The 15,571-nt window shown below is 40.8% G+C and overlaps 1 protein-coding gene and 1 long non-coding RNA gene across 21 annotated transcripts in view; one reads left to right on the forward strand and one right to left on the reverse strand.

Annotated features, from left to right (window-relative positions):
* The window catches only part of ITGB6 (integrin subunit beta 6), a 125,062-nt gene that overhangs the window by 74,687 nt on the left and 34,804 nt on the right, over window positions 1-15,571 (reverse strand). The gene's annotated exons all lie outside the window — the stretch shown is intronic.
* Window positions 2,817-15,571, forward strand: part of LOC306656532 — an 84,689-nt gene continuing 71,934 nt past the window's right edge. The window contains exon 1 of the long non-coding RNA XR_013762543.1: window positions 2,817-6,143. This is a non-coding gene — a long non-coding RNA (uncharacterized lncRNA). The remainder of the gene's footprint in view (window positions 6,144-15,571) is intronic.

Here is a 15,571-nt window from a genome sequence, read left to right on the forward strand (position 1 = left end):
CATATATACAGTGGATACAGTGGACAAAAGGATGATTCATGTCTTGTGTGGTATGGAACAGGATGGTGCAAGATTTTGTTGTGCTGTGTTTACATATTTCAAACTTTCTTTTTTTTTTTTTCCTTACTGGTATTCTTTTATTTATTTATTTATTTATTTATTTTTATTAAAAATCATAATTTTACATAGGGCAATGTTGTTTGATTCATTCTGTTATTTTTCCCTTCCCCCCACCCCTCCCACCCCTCTTTTCCCTCTATACTGTCCTTCTTTCCTCCATTCTTACCACCCTCCTTATCCCTAACTCTAAACCTAACCCTAACCCTAACGCTAACCCCTCCTACCCCCCATTATATGTCCTCATCCGCTTATCAGCGAGATCATTCATCCTTTAGTTTTTTGAGATTGGCTTATCTCACTTAGCATGATATTCTACAATTTCATCCATTTGCCTGCAAATGCCATAATTTTATCATTCTTCATGGCAGAGTAATATTCCATTGTATGGAACCAACCTAGATGCCCTTCAGTTGATGGATGGACAAACTTTCTTTTAAAAAGAACTTTAAGGGGTTGCGGGGGTTTAGCTGAGCGGTAGAGAACTTGTCTAGCACTCATAAGGCCCTGGGTTCAATTTCCAGTATGATAAAAAAAAATTAAAAAGAAGAAGAAAAAAATTTCAAGATTCACTAGGAAAAAAATCACTGCAAGTATTCATTTGATGTTTGACATAGTAATGTTTCAGAAAACATTCCCATTATTGAAAACTGAATGTATTGAAAATTTATATATATATATATTTTTTTAGTTGTAGGTGGGCAAAATACCTTTATTTATTTATTTTTCTGTGTGTGTGTGTGTGTGTGTGCACGTGAGGGCTTCATGCATGCTAGGTGAACACTCTACCACTGAGCCACAGCCTAGCTGGCATATTAAAAATTTTAAAAGTGATTTCATTGGGCCACTTAGAATGGTACACAATTTAAAGTTTATGAATTATGTCTGGAATTTTTCCATTTAATATTTTTGAATTGCAGTTGACCAGATAACCAAACCAGAAAGCCAAACCATGTAGAAGGGAAGACTATACTTTGTGAAATTTGAACTGAGAGATATAGGCAGGAAATCTAAAGTTTGATAATGGAAGGTGAAGCTGACAGGACAAGGACAGAGAGAGAGAGAGAATGAGAGAGAGAGAGAGAGAGAGAGAGAGGGAGGGATTGAATGCATCAGGCTGGAGGAAAGAAAGATGATGGTTCAGGAGTCAGTCCAATTTTAGAAGTATTCAGCAGCTATGTGGAGGCAGAAGCCAAAGGCAAGGGAAAGCAATACTGGGTAGAAAATGAGGGGGTTGAGGGTATCTGTAGAGAAGGACCCTGAGCTACATCAATTGAAAACAGTCAGATCCACAGACTCACTCTCTTGCAGGGAAGGAGCCCAGACCTCAAGCTGCTGTGAATCCCAAATGCACTTGCAGGTTGGATCTCTTTAAGAACAGTTCTTCCTAGCTATCTCCAGACTCTGCTTCCTTTCGAGCAATGTATACTATCCCGTATCTTATGGTGGTTAAGAGAGTTCTGTACGCTTGCCGTAGACATTTTTAGACAGGCTGGCTGAGACCATAGGATACTATCTTGGTTGTTCAGAGCCAGCCCGGAGGCTCTGACTTCATCTGTGAGCCTGACACTCTTCGAGGGCTCTGAGACAAGGGGCGGGGGAGTGGACACAGCAGCACAGGCCTCGGGGAAACAGTGTCCTGCACTCCAGCCCCTCAGCTGACCTTTGTTTGGAAGATTTAGGATGAGCCATTTTCATCTGTCCCTGACTTTAGGGAGCCACGTACACCTACCTGACTCACTGCATTCAGCTTGGGTCTCCCCTGGATACAGCCACTCAACCACATCAAAAATTGACAGTCAAGCCCCAGATGGGTCTGCCTCAGGGCCTCACAAAACACTCCCAGGAGAGGAGACACTGAGTAAGCGGGGCTGGGAGCCATCTGGAACCCTGGGAATCCTGGTAATGACCATCAGCTTGGACCGGGCTTGATGTTCTCCCTACTCCTCTCCAGCACCAATGACAAGTCTTCTACCTCCTTGTGTCTTTCTGCAAGTACGTCTCAGTGAATAGCTCCAAGAAGGCCCTACAAATGGGTGTGTTGCCTTTGAGTCTACCTCTGAGGTAGCTGTGTGTGCGACACCTTACGCAGGGGGCTGTTTGCAGAATTCTATGGCTGACTTGTAGTTGTGTGTAACATAGGAAACAAGGAATTAGGAAGCTGCTATCTTTGTCTCACATTTCAAGACATTCAGGAAAATAATTTCAAAGAAGGATACATAACAACTTCTTGTCATTCTAATACATAATACCCACAATGTGCTAAATGCTAGAGACATACTTCGTGGTCTAAGTTTTACATTTTAGGCTAGGGTTGTGTGTGTGTCTATGTTAAAACACACGTAATGTAAAATTTACCCTTTTCTGTTTTGCAGTGCTGGGGATCAAACCCAGGGCCTCCTATGTGCTAGGCAAGTGCTCTACCACCAAGCTCAAATACATCTCCAGTCTTTAAAATTTACCTTTAAGAATATTTAAGTGTCAAATTCAGTGGCATCAAGTAAATTCATATGTTGTAAAACCTTCACACAAACCATCTCTAGCACTTTTCATCATCCCAAAATTAAATGTTAGGTCGGAAATTAGGCGACTGTAGAGGGCAAAGCTGAGCAGCTGGAACAAAGAAGCTGCCGCCGAAGGTGACCAGAAAGTTCGCAGCAAGGTGGATGGAAAGTTCCACTGACCCTTCACACCCACCTGTCACTCAGCAGGACCCCCTCCCACCCCAGTCTATAAAACCCTGGGCAACCTGGGCCACGTGCGATTTTCTCCGGGTCCCTATACCCCGGGGATCTGGGAATTTCACCCGAGAGCCAAATTCCAATAAAGCTTGCTCTGGCCACTTTCTGTCCGATTTTATTTGGCTGCTAACTGTGCCCGCCAAGCCCGCTGAACTTACATTTGTTCCCGCCACCGAGACCCGCCCGAGCTTACATTAAACTCTGCACCCTTTACCTATTAGCTGCCCCTAATAGCTGCCTTTCCTGGTTCCCCAACCCCATCCACCATTGTGCTGTCTCTATGAATATAACTATTCTGTTATTTTATATAACATAACATCCTCAAGGTTCATCCAGGCTGTAGCATATGTCAAAATTTCATTCCTTTTTAAGACTGAATAATATTTTATTATATGGATATACCATATTTTATTTATCCACTTATCTGTCGATGGACATTTAGTTTGTTTTCACCTTTTGGCAATTATGAACAGTGATGCTATGTACTCATACCTGTTTTTGCCTAGAACTTAATTTTCAAAGCCTTTAAGATGCACCTGATGGGGGAAGGTGAGCGTAATGGGAAGAATTTCGTTTTGGGTATAGAGAACCCTGTGTTTAACTCGCAGTCCTGCCAGGTCCCGCTGTCTATCTGTGGGATACTGATTTTTTCTCAGCCCTTTAGTTTTCAGATTTTGAAACAATGATAATATCCACCTTTAGGATCATGGCGAAGATTTAATTAGACCACTTTGGGAGGAAACCAGATTTTGTGGGACCTCAAGAGTATACAATTTGAGGGGCCTTCCTTGAGAAAAGGAATGCAAAATTGGAAATCAATGAGGTATGAAAGTGTATGTTTATTACAAATAAGGCAAGAAAACCATGACAGCAAGTTACTGAAGATTCCAGTGTTGGTTTTTTTTTTTTTTGCTATCACCTTAGGCAATTCACCAGAAATGCTAACTTAGAAAGGTTTCCTGATGGTAATCTGGATTCCTATCTCGCTTTGAGCCACTGGTAGGTCCCAGTCACTCCTAAGCTCCCACTCCTAAATTGGGGCCTGGGCTGAAGCTTCACTCATTTCTTAATGACTCCCGCCCCAATCCCCTCTGTGGGGTTCACTCAGGATTCGTGTTTATCGTAGCTTCCTTTATTGAGCACTTACCAGTGCCAGGCACTGTTGAATATTTTATTACTATTGCCTGATTTCATTCTCGCAAAACCCCCATAAAATGGGAACTATTTCACTTTACCAGATGAGGAAAGTGAGGCATGGAGACCTGCCCACGTTCACACAGGAATGAGGTCACTGGCCTCCAACCTGAGTGTCACATTACTGTGCAAACCGTTTCCTGGAAGATAAGAGATGTTCATGGAGTCAAAACAAAACAAAAATGCCAACAAGAAATGAAATGCTACAAGACACTTTCAAAAAAATGTTTGTATCTTTAGCCCTCTCGTTTCAGCTCTGGCCTTATAACTGGCTGTCTCCTTTTCATTGTTCATCCTGTGAATCATTTACCACCAAAAATGAGACAAAGATGTGATCCTGGGTCGTACAATCCTTTCTTATTCCTTCTCTGCTTGAAGTCTAGTACAATCACTTAAAAACAAAATGAAAGAAAACAAGCTGCCAGGCCCTTCGGGCAGCATGAAACAGCTTCAGGAAGCTGAAACCTCTGGTCGGGAGCCAGGCCTGGCACTGGGTGCAGGGGAGGGCGGTCACGGGCATTTCCTGTGGCCAGAAGATGACTCAGGATTAACTCCTGGTGCTTGAGCGGCAGCCCCCCTCTGACTTCTCAGCGCAGGGGGCACAGGAGTCAGAGGAAGACTATCCTTGTGATGGGTCTGCTCAAGAAGTCCCTCACCTCAGGGTTCAGAAATTCTTTTGAAGTCCAGAAGAACTGAGCTCTATTTGTCTTTTCTTTGTGGAATAAATCCAAAGATGAGATTTTCCAGAAAATGCTAGCAAGCTTGAGTTTATTCTGACTTGACTCTGAGAAAGAAAAAGGCTCATTGTGACATGTTTTTCCCACCTATGAAGCAAATTAGTGGTCAGCAAAGGCAAGAAGTCCATGTGAACAAACATTGATTGCCAAGTGATTCACCCATTTGCAGTTTGCAGAAGTGATAAGCATTCCTTTTTTCTTTTACTTTTAAAAGATAAGCATTCCAACTGAAGATTAGGATCCCTTGATTTTAAGCAAAAATAATTTTTTTCCCAATGAGAACCATGTCTTCCAGGGTTGCAGTGGGCATAGATGTTACTGGTAAAAATGGATTCTGATTTATTTATTCACTCACTCATTCAGCAACCATCAATGGAGACCACAATATGTGCACGGTTCTGGAACACAGTGTTGATTAAAGCCAACAAGATATCTGCCTCTTGGAGTTTATATTCTGGTAAGAGAGACAGACAACACCACACACACACACACATACAAACACACACACACACACATACAGATGTCAGGGGGTGATAAATACTAAGTAAAATAAGGCATGGTAAGAGATCAGAGAGTGGCTGAGGTGGGATGGCTAGAGAAGCCTTTCTATGAAGGTGCCATTTAGGTAGAGCCCTGGGGAAGTGAAGGAGGGTGTCACATGGCTTTCTTGAAGAGGAGACCATGCCATGGGAAGAGGGAGTACAAAGCCCTGGGGAAGTGTTTGGGGACCAGCAAGGTGGCTATTGAGGCTGGAGTGAAGGGAGTGGATGAGCTTAAGCAGGTAGTAGGAACCAGGTCAGAGAAGCACAGGGGCAACCAGCAGCTCCTGAGCCTAGGGGGCTGCGGTCAGGACAACAGGTTTGATTCTGCATGAGAAGAGAAGCTTTTGTGGAGTTTTGGTTGGATGTGAAGGGGCTCATGTTTGAAAGGATCACTCTGAGTGAACAGTAGAGGCAGCAAGGATGGGAGCCAGTGGGCTGACCAGAGGCTATTTCAGCATCTTAAAGTCACTGATGATGAATTACTTGGTCTGGGGTGGACACATGAAAGTAGTTCAAGGTGGTTGGATTCTGGGGATTCTTCTAAGAGACAGGACATACAAATGAATTGCTCATGGGAAAGGAGAGAAATCAAGGCATCAGGGATGACGTGGGGAGTTGTGGAGGCCTCACCTGATAAACCCACCCTCTCTGACAGGTTTCTCCAGCTATAGCAGAGAGACATGGTATATTATCTGTCCATCTTCAGAGTCACAGTGAGCTCTGATCTTCTCCAATAACCAGTGGAGTGATGAGGAATCAAAACTCTGCAAAAGGTCCTCTGGGGTAGAACCAGAAAGGTCGGAATTATGCAGGTCTGTGTTCTATGGTGAGACTGCTTACATGCTTGTGCAAACATTCCTCCAGTCCAGTGAAAGTCTGATTAGCTAGCCTCTTCTGTTCTGGAATTCCCCATGACTCTGCATTGGGGGAGCAAAAGAAAACCTGGAAAATCCCTATGGTCCATAATCCTCTCTGGCTGTGCTGGTAGACTCACTAAGGTCAGTTTCAGAAACAGAAGAGTGCCACTGAACAGATTTAAGTATATCTCTTTATCTAGGTATGTATTTGTCTCTCATCTATCCATCTTCACAAGGCCACTGTGAAGGTAGGTGAGATGGAAATACTTTACTTAAAAAAAAAAAAAAAACTTGCACAGTGGAAGAACTTAAGACTACTTTTGAAGGTGGAATTTATGCAGCTGTGACAGTACAGATGATTGTTACCCTTTAAAAAGGTGGGAGAAATGCTGGCCAGTGATTGTTTGAGAAGCATCCTTGAGGAGACTGGTGGAGGATTTATTACTTTCTACTCTCATTTTATGGACTTTCCTGATTGTTTCTGATGTCCACTCACTGAATCCTGTCTGAAAGTTTACACAAAATCAAATAGAGTAAAGGATTGAGTATGATGTGAACACCCTAATCGTTAGAAAAGCTAAACAATAAATTATTCTAACAAGCTAATCAAAATGTCATTAAGCTGGTGATGTCTGAAGAATTAGAAGAGGAGAAAGAAGAAAAGCCTTTTAAAGCAAATACAGCTGGCAACTAATTAAAGATGGTATGTTGGATTTTTACACCGAAACAGAAGTAATGAATCTATATATTGTTGGGCATAATTACTTTCAGACCAAAAATGGCTTCCATGAGCTGTCAGATGTGAGAGACTAGGAGGGAGTATGAAAACCAACTGCCTGCAGTGCTATCTGTTGCCCCATGGTTACTCTGGTGGAGTCTCATTTGCAGATAATGCTAGATTCCCACCTAGCGCCCCCTAGCTGTTGAGAGTGTAACGGGCTTAGTAAGGAAGTGAATCTTTTTTATATCAAGGAGTTCAAAAATGTTAAAGTTTCAACAACAACAGAAACCACCCCCTACACAGTAAAAGCCCTTTTGATAGAAGAAAAATGCTGTTAAATGCAAATATTTGGGGAGATTGTGGGGGGCAAACTTTATCATGTATTGATGAAATTGTTATCTTGGGTGCCCATAGAATGGAAAATGCAGTTGTCAGTCCTGGTCTCAGCCCAGACCCTGGTGGATTATTGGACATTTGTTGCACAGTATCAGTTGGTCTTAAAATGGTTTATGGCCTAAACTTTAGGCAATCAAGGATGAGGAGGATGGGATTTAAATGTTAACTGACAGAATGATTTATTTTTATGTCTGTCTCTGGTGGAGAAGCACGGTTTCCCAAACTGTGTTCTGAAGGAAGCTGTTAATCCTTGTCCTGATAATGAATATGTTCCTATAGTTTATTTAATATAGACTATTAAATCCCTCTATCAGAAATTCATGATACTCATTAATCTAGTAAACACTTCAAGAGGCACCATAGGGAAGAAAATTGCTAATCTTTGTTTAACAATTAAACAAAAAAAACCCCATTTCCCCAGGAAAGTCTTTTTCTTCATGTACTTATGGCATCCCTGGGCTCTTTTTCACCTAATGTAGTTTCAGAACTGCTAAAGGAGAGAATAGATACCCTGGAAGTATTGTGGAATTCTATGCAGCCTACCATCAAGGAGACCCAGAATTAAATTTAAAAGTTGCCTCATGATAATAGTGTTGGCACGTTTCTTAAGAAAAACCCAGGTGTGAAATCATTTGTTCATTGCTGTCTTTGGAATGCATTCTCCAATTCAAAGACCTTTCAAGATGGGGTTTCTGGGAGGAAAATTCGCCAAGGGAACTGCAGAAGGCAGATCCATTTTGTTGATGATTCAGATAAAGCGCTTGGAGTAGTGATGCCTCATTATAAATCTCCAGGCTCACTGGGGCTTTGATCTTGGCTATTTAAAAAGTCCAGACACTAAGAGTTTTAGTATGAATGACCTAGGCTGGTGTCCCTTGAGAAATGGGTTCCAAGCACAGTCAGCTGTTACTTTCCTATGATGTCCCCTTCTCTGGGCAGAGGAACCAGTTGCTGCTTGTGCCTCTCCTTGTCCTTTTTGGTTTGTACCTAAACTCTCATCTGCCTGTGTGTCCATCTACCTCTCTTACAGAAGGCCCAGAAGAGTAGTTCTCTGAAAGCAACAGTACTTTCCTCTTGGGGTAAGTACTGTTTTCTCACTTCCTAAGAAAGTGTGTAAAATTTTGTTCCAAATTTGTCTCTTAACTGCTTTCTTAGTATCTCATGATGCAGACTTCACACAGGTGAGAACAATTCGCTTAAATCTGGATCTCCTCTCTTGATAAGATCATTGTCTTGGAAAATACCTTTACCTCTTATAATGATTGGTTTCATCAGAAGTGTTTGTCTTTCCTTGTTGTGGGAATCTAAGTAAACATATAGGAAATGTATCATTTGTCAGAATAGGATGTCAAAATAGTAAAGAGAGAATCACTATAACACATTCTGTTCCGTTTTCTAGAAAAAAGTAAAAATGAGGTAGGTGTTTTTAAAAAGTTGATTCAGTAGCAGATAGGAGGGGGAAAGCATAATGATAAGTTTTAAAGTTATATTTGCAATTTGCAAGTCTTCCTTTTTTCACATCTCTCAGATAAACAAGCTAGATCTTGTTCACATGAATTGCAAGTAGTAGGTGGGTAGTCAGAAATCACAGTTTGAAAAGATCTAGAAGAATCAAGAAACACTGAGTTAGAAAGAATTTTTAGTTATTTATTTGGCTTTACCTAGTCAAATTTTAACAACATTTTCTGACAACCTTACTCTAAATATACAGTGTCATCTTGCTTTTTTAAAAAAATTAGCCTGTTTTGCTGGGCATGGTGGCATATGCCTAGGCAGGAGTATCTTGAGTTCAAAGCCAGTCTCAGCAACAGTGAGTCACTAAGCAATTCACTGAGACCCTGTTTCTAAATAAAATATAAAAAAGGACTGGGGATGTGGCTCAGTGATTGAGTACCTCTGGGTTCAATCCCTGGTACAAAAAAAAAAAAAAAAAAAATTTAGCCTGTTTCATGGAATATTGCAAATATGAATTCCTTGTTTCTGTTAATAATCCTAAAACGATAATAACTAACAATGGTTCCTACAGTGTGTCAGGTACTATTCTAAATCTATCACACTGTGAGGTCAGGTACTGATATCAAGAAATATTTAATTTAATATTTTAGAACAATTTTAGATTCATAGGATTTTCCATAATCCATACCCATTCTTTCCTATTATCCCTTATTATTAACATCTTATGGTTAGTATGGTATAGTGGTTGCAATTAATAAATCAGCATTGATACATTATTGTTTTCTAAAGTACATAGTGTATTCAGATTCCCTTAGTCTTTGCTAAGTTTCTGTTTAAGGACCCCCTCGGGATATCATGCTGTATTTGTTGTCATGTCTCCTTAAGTTCCTCTTAAATTCTCCCCATTTCACAGAAGAACAGATGTGACACACAGGAGGCTAACTGACTTGCCCACAATCTCAGAGTTTCTAGGAGAAAACATTGGCCTAAAATCACAGTAGTTCGTAGGCATGTGCCTAACCTCTGTACTAAATGATTGATACCTTAATCATGTTATTTCACCTTGAATCACTTGAGTTACTTGTCCGTTCGGGCAGCAGATTGGAGGAGTGGTATGCATACCTGACCTCAGTTGTTTCATTGGTGGTCTGTGACTGGCTGGAATTCCATAGACAGTTTTCAATAATAGAACAAGAATCCCTAGTTCTTAGAGCCTTAAGGAAATAGGGAGGCTTAAAACAACAGAAATTGATTCTCTCACACAGTTCAGGCCGTGAATCTGGAAGCAAGGTGTCTATAGGGCTGACTTCCCTGGGAACCTGGGAATCTTCCCCTGTCTCTTCCTGGCTTCTGATAGATACCAGCAGTCCTTGGCATCCCTTGGCCTCTATCTGCATTACTCTAATGCCTCATCTTCACATGGCCTTCTGTTCTGGTACTCTCCTTCTCTGTCTTCTTCTCTTCTTATAAGAATACTTGTCATGAATTTGGGACCCACCAAAAAATTTTGGGATGATTTCATCTCAAGATACACACGCCTCCAATCAGACTGCCCAGATTTGGGGCCAGCTCTTCCACTTAGTAACTGTGAAGCTGTGGGCGAGTTACTTTATCTCTCTGTATGCCAAAGAGATGGGGAGAATTCAAGAGGAACCCAAGGAGACATGGTAATAAATATAAAGGTTCTGCAAAGATCTACATCCACAGATTCTGAGAAGGTGAAAATATCGTTTAGAGGCAGACGACATTCAACCCACTCCAGGCACTACAACCCACATAGGGTTGTTGAGACAATTAAGTGAGATAAAATGACACAAGCTACCTGCATGGTAGGCATGACTTCAACATGACAGTCATTTTTATTTGTACTGTTTTGCACAATCTGAGTCCTCAATTACAAAAGTGTTAAATGGGTAAATATCCCAAATGAAATAACTTCATTCATCTGTGTCTAGTTTATATGACTATTATTAACCTTATAATTGTTCGACATTACTATTGTTGTAGATGCTAATATTTAGTCCTGCCAGGAGCCCCATTAGTTTGTATGAATGCAGCCTCTTCTCTTCCTTTTCTTGGTGGTAGAGGTGGGGCAGGGGTAGGGGGTAGCCTCAGCGAATGACACTATCAGGAACACAAAAGATCTGTAAGCCTACAAAAGGGGTCCCCTTATCAAGCCAGGATGCTGCTGAATGAATTTCCTGTTTGTGGCCCATGTTGATAGACATGTAGCAGAAAAAACAGCTGGGCAGCTCAGCTGTTTCTTTGTCCTTTGGTTACCCACTGTGGTCACTGGTTGCAGCACTTCCCTTTTTTGCTCAGGCTCTTTACCCAAGAGAAAGAATTCCAACTTGGTGCAGAGCATCAGCCTCGCCCCACCCATGGGACTGTACTGCTGCTCCACCCACTGCCTGTGCTGTCTCCTGCGGTCACTCCTGGCAGCCACAGGACTCTGAGCTGGCTTCAGTGAATTCCTTCTGCATTCGTCACAGTCTCAGAATGTTAGGGCAGGGAGGGCCCTTAGAGGGCCAAGTCCAATCCTACTCCATTGTCTCTGTTCCTCTCTTCACAGTTGTTGAGCAGAGAGGCAGTGAGCATGGACACCTGCAGAGTGCTATGCTAGGTGCCAGCAGCAAGCTCAAGCGGCTGACTTCAGAACCACAGTGGGTCAGCTCTGTGCTGCCCGCACAGAGTCTGTATGATATGCAAAGAGTGCTGATAGCTTGTGTGTTACCTAGAAACAACCTCTAAATAATATACCCAATTTTCCTGAGGTCTGTCTACTAACAGACCATGTAGAGTCTGTGACCTTGAAAGGGGAAAAATTGTATCTTCATTTGCAGTAATCCTAGTCTGAAATTAAACTTTTCCTTTCATTGTAGGCAGGAAACTACTTCAATATATTAATACCTGGAACTTTCACTAAGATAAATCACATGTATTTTTCATATTACTTTACAGTTGTTACAGATATAGCAAAATGTTTTCAACACTTAGCATTCTGTAGAAATCACTGGAGTCATTAGATCTGCCACTGGCCTTCTAATTTAAAGTGTTAATAAAGAGGTACATGTGTTATAATAATGTCAATTTATTTTTCAATATTTTGATAACTGTTTCCATTTAATTGGCTTATTTTTCTAAACATATGTATTTTAGTTTAGGAATTCCATACCTTTTTTCTGAAAAATAACAACATTCATTAGAGTGCCAAAGGGGTCCATGACACAGAGAAAAAGTTTGAAAATCCCTAAGGAAGTACCCTTTTCTAGGCCCTCCAAAACCCACTTGACATCATCATCTTGCTTTCATCCCTGAATGAGGTTAGAGACATGATATGCAGAAGTGGGCCACACCACTGTTCCTGGATCACCCAACTCATTACACACTGGCCCTGCAGGAAGAGGAAGTGCAACAATCATTACCTGGGGTTTTCAGAGTAGGGAGGAGCATCAAGGAATTATGCTGTCAATATGAATATATTGAGGGTAAATAAATTACTGAATCCTTCAGTCTGAATTCAAGGTAGGGATTCCTTTGTGCATGTGTCCTCTGGGGCTTAACCTTACCAAAACAAAAATAGGGTGCAAGCAATGTGGAAGTGTGTCTGCTCATTCAAACACACACAAGCATAAAGTTGTTTTATATTACTGCTCCTTACTTAACATACTGAATTCTTGCATTTCCTTTAGGGTAAGAAAGGATTTGAATCCACCATTCAGTCAACTTTTGACTATCTTTGACATTAGTTAGGCCAATGTTTCCAGATCTTTCTGAAACCCAAAGTTAATAGCAATCCTGAGTTTTAAAAGGTTACAGAAATGAGTTCCAATAATGATTCCAAGATTGAAAACTAAAATCTCTAAAGAAAGATTTTACACATGTACACAATTAATGCATTGATTTATGCATGTGCTATAAATCCAACTTTTGTTTAACCCTACTAAATTTCCAGAGGTAATTCATGTCTGAATTTCCATATACCAGTAGATGAATCAGCACCTTAATTTAAGCTATTGTATGTACTCTGTCTGGGTGGCACACATTTCCATTGGGAAGCAGTGCCTTCTTTGTTTATTCAAGTTTGAAAAAATGGAGTATTTTTTTTTTAAATTAAATAAATTTGACATGTTTTCAAGTAATTGGATGGGAATAATAAAGGTGATGATGCTGTTTATGAGAAGAAGAGATGTCATAAGCTTGGAAATCACTAGATTGAAAACATCACACATTTAAACTTTATCTGTTCACTAAATTGTGGATTCACTTATGAGTGGAAAGGGCAAAACTGAAAAGCATAGATCAGAAACATGCCACTCGTAAAGAAGAGGCCTGACCAGGTAAAGTGGGGACTGGGATTGGAGAGCATATCCTTCTAACTCTCAGGGGATGGAATCCCTGTCCCCCCATCTCATGCCCCCCCAAAACTCACTGGACATCATCATCTTCTACATGCTTTTCAGGTAAACAGGACTGTCTGCTTTTGGATAAGAACTTAAACGTTTACATTTAACTTTTCCCATCCCTGCCACCACAAATGACAGTAATAATTCTTATGTCAATAAAATGAATTCTATCACGCCCCAAACCTGCCCGGTCCCATGTTAATCTTCTCAGTTTACAAGTGGGTGATGAAAGGATCTTTAGTCTGCTTTAAGTAACCTGTAAGTGGTCTCTCATCTCCCAGTCTTTGTTCCGCCACTCCCACAGTATAGACTAAAACAGCACTTTCATAGGTCACCATCTTTGGTGGGTCCTCATAACCTATAGAACAAAATCCACTTACTTCAACTCATTATTTAAAACCTTCCAGAATTTTGCCCCAATATTTCTCTCTCTCTCTCTCTCACCAGGGATTGAAACCAGTGGTGTTTAACCACTGAGTTACATCCCCAGTCCTTTTTATTTTTCATTTTGAGACAGGGTCTCACCAAGTTGCTTAGGGCCTCACTAAATTGCTGAGTTGGCTTCAAACTTGCAATCTTCCTGCCTCAGCTTCCTGAGCCACTGAGTTTACAGGCATGCACCCCTGTGCCTAGTGCCCCAATCTCTTATTGTGATTTATTGTGCAGGACTCTCCTATAAAACTATGGTTCCTGCCAAACAGATTTCCCTCATTTCCCAACAACCCATTATTTTGTTTGTTGTTACCAGCCCTCTCATACCTTTATCTTTGTGTACCCACCCATGTCTGCTTAGATTATACATACGGAGTGCACCCTTAATTGCCTAGTTCAGGTCTAGTCTTTTCTCCAGTACTTTAGGCCACAACGTCTGTCCCACATGGATTTCCATACTCCTTGGATATATTACTCATTTGGGATTTATGAACTATGCCGAAGTTGTTAACATTTAACAATATTTTAATTTCTTTGAATTGAGAAATAGCACAATGCCAAGCATGTAGTAGGCATTCAATAGCCCTAGACTTGTCATTTATTGATTATTTGATCTTAGGTCAGTTACTTGACTTCTCTGACCCTTAGTCTTCTCCTTGGTAAAATGAGAATAATTGTTATAAGACTGTTGTTAGAATTAAAGACGCTGTATGGGAAGGGTGCTATGTAACATCAAAATGAGATATCCCTATCCTAAAGTAGCTTATCACTTAGCTGGAGAAATAGATAATGATTAAGAAACACAATTTGGTATGGGGAAGAATGCTAATGAGAAACTAGAAGACTCGGTTCCATCTCAATTTAGCTTCTCAATAAATTAGTGACTTTTCTGCTCATTTTTTCCCCAGGTTTCAATTTCCTCATTTCTAAATCAAAGGGAGGTGCTATGTGTGGAATAGAAAACTGCAAGATCTTTTCCCACAATAATACACAATGGTTCCAGAAACAAAATATAAAAATAAGACCAGAGAGATGTAATTCTGAATTTTGAGAATTATAAAAAGGGGAGGGCAGTTGTTTAAGGAAAGTTTTTTGAAGAAAAGATTTGGGATAAGTCTTGAAGAAACTGAAGAATAGGAAATAATTAGAAAGAAGAATGGAGAAGGGACAAGAAACAGCAAAGCAAAGTTTAGCAGCACAAGCAAACGATCAGAGTAGGAGTGGAGAAATCCATCAGATCCCTGACTGGATCTGAGGCGCTGGACTAAGGCACAGTTGGGCATGAAGGGAAGAGCCAGTGGATAGGAGCCTTGAACACCAGGCTGCAGAATTTAGATTTGAACTGATTTGCAGTAGGGAGTTGCAGAATAGAATGGTTGTGATTAGTAAGCAATGCCAGGATGATAATGGCATTTAGGATTGTCCACTGTGGCAGCTACTCCACCATCATGCAATATGGAGACACTAGAGGCAGGGAGACCAGCTCTGTGGAAACATTTCCACTGGAGCCAAATTAGATAGATTTAATAATGTAATCTAATGATAATTAGATTAGACCCAATAATTTAGGTGACAGGTGATAGGAACAACTATCCTTAACTAGGAAGGTGTGGTAGACTGTTTTATTGATTAAAACATTCATTTAATCTCTAGAAGGATCTTATACAATCGTGCTCAGTGAGGTCAGGCTTGGCCATGTGACTTTCAGGGCTCCTAATTTGAAAAGTATCATATATCTCTTTCTCTTGTACTAAGAAATCATGTGACTTTCTTTAGCCAATGAAATACGAGTACACATATTACATGCTACTTCCAAGTCAATGCTTGAAGGGCAATTTTGAGGTCTCACATTTTTTTTCTTTTCTTTCTGCTATGCAACTGGTGATGTCCCTGAGAGGAGCTGCTCCTTCAGCCTGGACACTGGAGTGACAGGGTGTGAAGGAGAGTTGCAGGCAACCCACAGACTCTACGCA

Source organism: Sciurus vulgaris (genome assembly GCF_902686455.1).
Source record: "Sciurus vulgaris genome assembly, chromosome: 3".
Taxonomy (NCBI): Eukaryota; Metazoa; Chordata; class Mammalia; order Rodentia; family Sciuridae; genus Sciurus; species Sciurus vulgaris.